The sequence below is a fragment of the Thamnophis sirtalis genome, unplaced genomic scaffold (assembly GCF_051295495.1).
Source record: "Thamnophis sirtalis isolate CommonGarterSnake01/CBP01778 unplaced genomic scaffold, rThaSir2_p1.2 scaffold_8, whole genome shotgun sequence".
Taxonomy (NCBI): Eukaryota; Metazoa; Chordata; class Lepidosauria; order Squamata; family Natricidae; genus Thamnophis; species Thamnophis sirtalis.
Genome location: NW_028261388.1, coordinates 51,069,261 through 51,075,270, shown reverse-complemented (window position 1 = coordinate 51,075,270; position 6,010 = coordinate 51,069,261).

Sequence of the window (6,010 nt, the reverse complement as noted above, 5' to 3'; positions counted from 1 at the left end):
CCAGTCGGCATTGACTGGCTGATGGAATTCGGAGGAGGCCTAGTCTGTGCGATCTAATTGGTCGATTTAGGGAGGTAATCGGCAGAAGGCGGTCTCTCAAGTACCCAGATCCACTACCATGGAGTGCTTTAAAGGTGGTCATTAGTATCCTGAAGCGCACCCGGAGACCAACAGGTAGCCAGTGCAGCTCGCGGAGGACAGGTGTAACGTGGGCGAACCGAGGTGCGCCCACTATCACTCGCGCGGCCGCATTCTGGACTAGCTGTAGTCGCCGGATGCACTTCAGGGGCAACCCCATGTAGAGCCCATTGCAGTATTCCAGTCTGGAGATCACAAGGGCTCGAGTGACTGTTGTGAGGGCCCCCCGATCTAGGTAGGGCCGCAACTGGCGGACCAGGCGAACCTGGGCAAATGCCCCCCTGGTCACAGCTGACAGCTGGTGGTCAAAGGTCAGCTGTGGATCCAGGAGGACTCCTAAGTTGCGGACCCTATCTGAGGGGTATAAAATTTGACCCCCCAGCCTAAGCGTTGGTGTATTAGCCAAATTATTGGGGGGGAAACACAACAGCCACTCGGTTTTATCCGGGTTGAGCACCAGTTTGTTAGCACTCATCCAGTTCTTAACGGCCTCCAGACCCTGGTTCATCACGTCCACCGCTTCATTGAGTTGGCACGGGGCGGACAGATACAATTGCGTATCGTCCGCGTATTGATGGTATTTTATCCCGTGCCTCCGAATGATCTCGCCCAGCGGTTTCATATATATGTTAAATAGTAGGGGGGATAAGACCGAACCCTGGGGTACCCCACATGTTAGGGGCCTCAGGGACGATCTCTGTCCCCCGACTAACACCGACTGCGACCTGTCCGAGAGGTAGGAGGAGAACCACCGCAGAACAGTGCCTCCCACTCCCACCTCCCGCAGTCGTCGCAGAAGGATACCATGGTCGATGGTATCGAAAGCCGCTGAGAGGTCAAGGAGAACCAGGATGGACGCATAGCCTCCATCTCTGGCCCTCCAGAGATCATCGGTCAATGCGACCAAAGCGGTTTCTGTGCTGTAACCAGGTCTGAAGCCGGACTGGAAGGGGTCAAGATAGCTAGCTTCCTCCAAGGCCCGTCGAAGCTGAAAGGCCACCACCTTCTCAACAACCTTCCCGATAAAGGGAAGGTTGGAGACAGGACGAAAGTTGTTTAAGATGGCTGGATCTAACGATGGTTTCTTTAGGAGGGGTCTCACCACCGCCGTTTTGAGTACGGCGGGGAAGTGCCCCTCCCGAAGAGAGGCGGTGACAACCGCCTGGATCTAGCCATGTGTCACCTCCCTGCTGTTAGCCACCAGCCAGGAGGGACACGGATTCTACCCTTTTAAACTATCCCAATAAGCATGGTCTGACTTAATTAACGTTCAGCACCAAAATCATTATTTTTAAGCCATTCATAATTTGAAGCATCCCTTCCCTGGATGTGTTCAAATAGAAGTTGCTTTAATTTTTGCACCGCACAGGTATTGGACTTGATAGCCAAATGGCTCCATCCAATTCAGTGAATTGTTCAGTGTTTAAGATTAGTACTGTTAAAATCAGTAACAGTAAAGAAAGTGAGAAAGCATTTTTTTTATTTTTAGAAAAATATCGCCAAAAACCTGTAAAAAAGCAACTATTGCAGCTTTACCAAAAAAAAATCTCCCATTTCCTTTTCTAGTAATCACTTTGCAATTCTGCGCCGATTGAATATGTACTTGTAAACCTGTAGCTCCTCTTAGCATAATAGTACCTACTTTTTGCTTCTCAGTAGTATTGCTTCCTATTTGGCAGTTTCCAGTATCCAGTTGGAAGTTTTACTATTACTCCACATTCAAGTGCACCCTTCTTTGGATGTGCAATTTTCAAAGCATTTCATGTTTTTTCTGATGTCCTTTATATCAAAATAGTAACATCCTTGATAGCCAAGTATTTAGACCAGTCTGGAGTGAAGAATGCTTTGTTCTTGCTTTAAGATAAGTCTATAGAAATCTCTGAGAACTGTCAAGTGTTATTTGACTATAGTTGCCATAAAAACTCTGGATTTAAAGCTAGAAATGCCTACAGGTGGATTTATCACTGAAGGGTTATAGCTGTTTACCCATGATGAATCATTTGGTTTTTTTAACGGCTATTTCCTGTTTGGATTTTATTTGATTGTATTGTGTTGATATCTTTGACCACGAATAAACTAATTAAATAAACTAACCCTTCCTCTACACCCAATACCACCTGGTCCAAGATGGAATACATATTTTACATTGTAAAATAGACATATATATTTATGTCTACTTTACAAAGAAGCAGGAAATATTCTCTGTGGAGATCTGGAAAAAAAAATTATTTATAGACATAACAAAAGTAAAGGCTATTTAACATCATTTCAGAAGAGAATACTACGTATTCAGAAACAGAAATAGATCATGCCAGAGTATAAAAAGATCTCCATTTTGAACCTTTTACTAAGACTGTGCAATCAACCTTCTAAATAGGCAGTCCTCGACTTATAACCACAATTGAGACCAAAATTTCTGTTGCTAAGCAAGACATTTCTTAAATGAATTTTGTCCCATTTTATAACCTTGTCACAGTTGTTAAGTGAATCAGTGTAGTTGTTAGTAACACAGTTGTTAAGTTAACCTCATTTTCCCATTGCTTGTCAGAGGGTTGCAAAAGGTGATTGCGTGACCTAGGGACACTAACCTGTCATAAACATGAATCAGCTGCCAAGCATCCGAATTTTTGTTCACCTGACCTGATAGTGGTGCTGCAATGGTTGTAAATGTGAAAACTGGTCATAAGTCACTTTTTCAGTGCTGTTATAACTTTGAACGGTCACTAAATGAGCTGTTGTAAGTCAAGGACTACCTGAATTCCAGTTCTGTACACCTATCTCTAATCTGCTTTGTGTCAGCCCTGGAGCGTTCTTTAAGCGTCATTGAAGCATCCGAAACTGCCTTGGAGTTTTGATTTCCTCTGGGCTATTACTTGGAACCCTGACACTTTGGATCAGTGTTTCTCAATCTTGGCAACTTGAAGATGTCCGGACTTCAACTCCCAGAATTCGCTGGCTGGGGAATTCTGGGAGTTGAAGTCCGGACATCTTCAAGTTGCCAAGGTTGAGAAACACTGCTTTGGATAAACAAACAAATACTTTCTGAAGTGAAGTTTTTTTTAAAAAAAATAAATAAATAAAAAACCCCTGAGTATTTTATTTAGGGCAGACGTGCTGTCTAAAACAGTAAGAAGACAATACTAGTTTATGTGCAGGGAAACCATTATTTTGTTTCTGAAAGACCAACCCATATTGGTAATAGAAAGATAGTGTCTTAGTTTTAAACACATTAATTGATTGATTTCTGTTGGCTGAAGAATTGATAGTAGAATTTTAACTCATTGATGAGGAAAAGGCTAAATATTCTCATATCTCTTCTGACCATGAAGTATTCATGCATGGATAAGCAACTTGTAATAAGTAAATGCATACCCTTTCATACTATCTACTTAATGTATTAAATTTTTGAATAAATATAATTTTAGTTTATCTTTGAAATTGGCTTAGAATATTTAGGCCTTTTCTTTTTTTGTCAAGTTCATTTAGAAAGGATGCATTAGATCAGTGGCTATTTTAAAAAATGAATGGAACATAAACTAGGCTAAAATCTTAAAGAGTTGCTTATTTTCACTGTATTATTCTTTATCTCCTGTGGCTTCCTCTGCTACTTGAAACAGAGGAATTGGAGAGGTAATTACCATTTCCAAAGTGACCACAGTGTGTCCTCAGAGTGCTATAGTGTATTATTAAAATTCCAATGAAATTATTTCTGTAATCAAAGACTAGAAATGAGGCAGAAATTTGTGTGGTTCATAATTTAATATGAACCAGCCAATTTGCATTTTTTTAAATTAATAAAACATTGAAAAACATCTGCTGTTTTTAAACTTTTCTAAAATTGAAATGCAATACTCCAGTAAAGTATAAAAACTGGATAGAAAAAACATGTAAATATTAGAACAAATGTACACAAATAGGGATATATAGTAGAAAAAATGTACTGCATCAATTTTTAGATAGTTGTGCTAAGAAAAATCACAATTAGTTGGGTGGGAATCAGTCTAGATTTTTAACATTTAAAATTCACTATTTGGCTATTCCTAGATTTTGTTCATAGAATATTACTATAACTTCTAATTAATATAATTTATAGTTGCTATCCAATTCCAAACAATTCTGATTATTGATCAGTTTATCAACTATATTTTATTATTTATTTATTAATCACATTTCTATAGTCACACATCTCATTAAAAGTAATCTTATTAATCAACATATTCAGTTATTTTTTATATTAGGTTCATATGCTGACTTCCACTCAGGAGCTCAAAGTGGCAATTATAGTTTAGTTTTATTTATACTAACTCCAATTAAGTAATCACAACTAGCAGGACTAAGAAAGGTCTCGGCGAATCCATATCTCTGTGAATGAATAAGAACTCTTTAACTCTTTAACTCCCTTGCTCCCTTCCCCAAAATGACAGTTGATTTGTATCTCATACATCTCAGCCACATTACTAGCATGAAAGAAAGATTCTTTAAACTCCTCTTTACAGTGTAGAAATCAGTAGAAGCCTTTGTAGTCAGCCCCTTATCCTATAAACCTCAGTAGAAACGTCCAACGTGAGAGTGAAGGGAAAAAAACAACAATCCAACCCCTGAACTCACATGCTTCTGGAAAAAAAAACTTAAACTGCCTAAGAGTCTAAGATTTTTTAGTGTATAATTAAGCAGCATGTGATGTTGCCAACTAGCTAGAAATTCAGAAAACTCATACTGTTGCACTACAGTAGCAAAACTCTTACTTATCTTAGCTTGCCTTGAGCCTTACTTCCTTGGACGTCCTTGAGAGTAAAGCAGTAGCTAGGTATTGCTTGAAAGCAGCTCAAATTTTGAATCGTAATGCTGCAAAACTGCTGTAAAAGAAGCATTAGCATGAAACACTCTGTCCAAGAAGCTTTTGAAATGAAGCAAAAATGTCCTCTCTTTGGGTCTTTCCCTATTGTGGAATTGAAGTGCTCCCTACTGCTCCTATTCTCTCCTGTATCCACCTTGCATTGCTTTAATTTCAAGTTACTGTAGTTACCTGGTTTCCCCCGCCAAGGGAAGGTGACAAAAACCTCACGCACCTTAACGCAGCCCTTGGACAGTGTCAGAATAATTGGATAAATGCTGTTTTATTCCATGTGCAGCTTAGTGGTTTGGGTTTGGTGGTTTGGGCTTTTGTTTTGCTTTTTTGTCTCTGTCAGCCAATGACTACTACTTTGGGTCTCTGTCTAGAAAATCCAAAGCTCCAGCTAGGGCTCCAAAAATGACAACCGGCACCTTGTATTGCACCCAGAAATCTACAGGAAATTTCAGTGGTGTGACATGAGCATACCATGTAAGAGTGCCCAATATTACACATGCTGCTTCATTTTAGACTAGCTGAAGCTTCTGAATCCTCTTTTTTTTTTAATGCCGCCCACTCCCGGAGGACTCCGGGCGGCTCACAAAAGACAAGGGAAAGGGGGAACGAGACAAAGACAACATATTAAAAACAAAACCAACATTCACAATTTCCGTGGAGGTAGATGCTTCTCAGCTCCCCCCAGCCTGCTGGAACAGCCAGGACTTGGTGGCTTTGCGGAAGGCCGGGAGGGAAGTAAGGGTCTGGATCTCAACAGGGAGCTCGTTCCAGAGGGCCGGAGCTGCAACAGAGAAGGCCCTCCCCCGGGGAGTCGCCAGCCGACATTGGCTGGCAGATGGAATCCGGAGGAGACCCAACCTGTGCGATCTAATTGGTCTGAGAGAGGTAATCGGCAGGAGGCGGTCTCTCAGGTACCCAGGTAGCCTCATGTACAGGGAGTTGTAATACTCCCAACAGCAGCCAACTAAGACATGAGCAACTGTGACCAGTGTCTCCCAATTTAGGAACAGGGGCAACCTATGC